The sequence below is a fragment of the Nestor notabilis genome, unplaced genomic scaffold (assembly GCF_000696875.1).
Source record: "Nestor notabilis isolate BGI_N333 unplaced genomic scaffold, ASM69687v1 scaffold11658, whole genome shotgun sequence".
Taxonomy (NCBI): domain Eukaryota; kingdom Metazoa; phylum Chordata; class Aves; order Psittaciformes; family Psittacidae; genus Nestor; species Nestor notabilis.
Genome location: NW_009938769.1, coordinates 17235 through 18601, shown reverse-complemented (window position 1 = coordinate 18601; position 1367 = coordinate 17235).

Sequence of the window (1367 nt, the reverse complement as noted above, 5' to 3'; positions counted from 1 at the left end):
GACCGTGCCTCTGCGGGGGGGTGGGGCTGGAGCACCCCCTGGGCATCCCCGTGGGGAAACTGAGGCACGGAGCCCCGTGGGGGGAGTGTGAGGGGCTCTGGGCCCAGAGCCCGGTGTGCTGGAGCGTGCGTGTGTGTGTGACAGCTCTGCAGGCTGTGTGTGTGCACTGACGTGTCCCCTGGTCACAGCCCCGCTGCAGGGTGTCTGTGTGTCTGTCTGTGTGCGTGTACACACGGGCAGCATTACTGCAGCGTGTGTGTGTGCACAAGTACAATGTCACTGCAAGGGGGGTGCGTGTGTGCATGCACTGCAAGGGTTCTGTGTGTGTGCACACGGGCGAGCATCACTGCAGCCTGTGTGTGCACACAAGTACAGCATCGCTGCAAGGGGGGTGCGTGGTGTGTGTGCATGCACAAGTACTGCACTGCAAGGTGGTTGTGTGTGAGTGTGCGTGTGCAAGTACAACGTCACTGCAAGGGGGTTGTGTGTGTGTGCACAAGTACAGCACCACTGCAGGTGTGTCCATGTGTGCGCACACAGGCGTGTGTGGCACAGCCTCCCTGCAGTGCATGCGTGTGTGTGTATGTGCACACTCACCACACACATGTACGTGTGCACCAGGGTGTTGTGTGCTGCACCCAGCCTCCTGCAGCACCACCGGGTGCTGGCGGGCCTTGGGGTGCTCCCAGCACCCTGGTTGCATCCATGTGCCCAGGGGATCAATGGAAGCAGCGGGAGCCCAAGGTGACCCCGAGGCGCCTGTGCCACTGCCCATGGTCCCCCATCACCTCCTCTGGCTTCAGCGGATGTTTGTGACACCCAGGGGCTGAGAACATGCAGGGTGTGGGCTGGAGCGCAGGGGGGACACCCTGGTTTGGCCACTGCCAGGACATGTCCTTGCCTTTCCTCAGCACCCCGAGCCGGGTGATGGGGAACTACCGTTGAGAGGGATGAGCATCCCTGAAGGATGAATTCTGGAGGTGCCTGGACCACAGCAGGGCTCCTCGGGGGAGCATGGGGGAAACCAGAAGCATTCCCTGCTCAGACAGGGATGCTGGCCCTGGGGAAGCTCAGCCATCGGGCTGGCAGGCCAACCCCCCCCCAGACTCCCCCAAAACCCGTCGGAAGATGTCACCGATGGGCAAGGGAATCCCCAAGGATCCCCCAAGGATCGGTGGCACAGCCCCATGTGGGTTTTCTCCCCCACACCAAAGTTCTCAGCCCTGTTTCTCCTCCAACACGAAGCCCTCAGCAGTCGGCAGGGACCGGCACGTTCGCGCTGCCCGGCGCCAGTAGCTGTGCTGGCCGGTGAAGGAACAAGGCACCGACATCCCGGCCCGGCTTCCCGGTGTTCCCCGTACAAAACA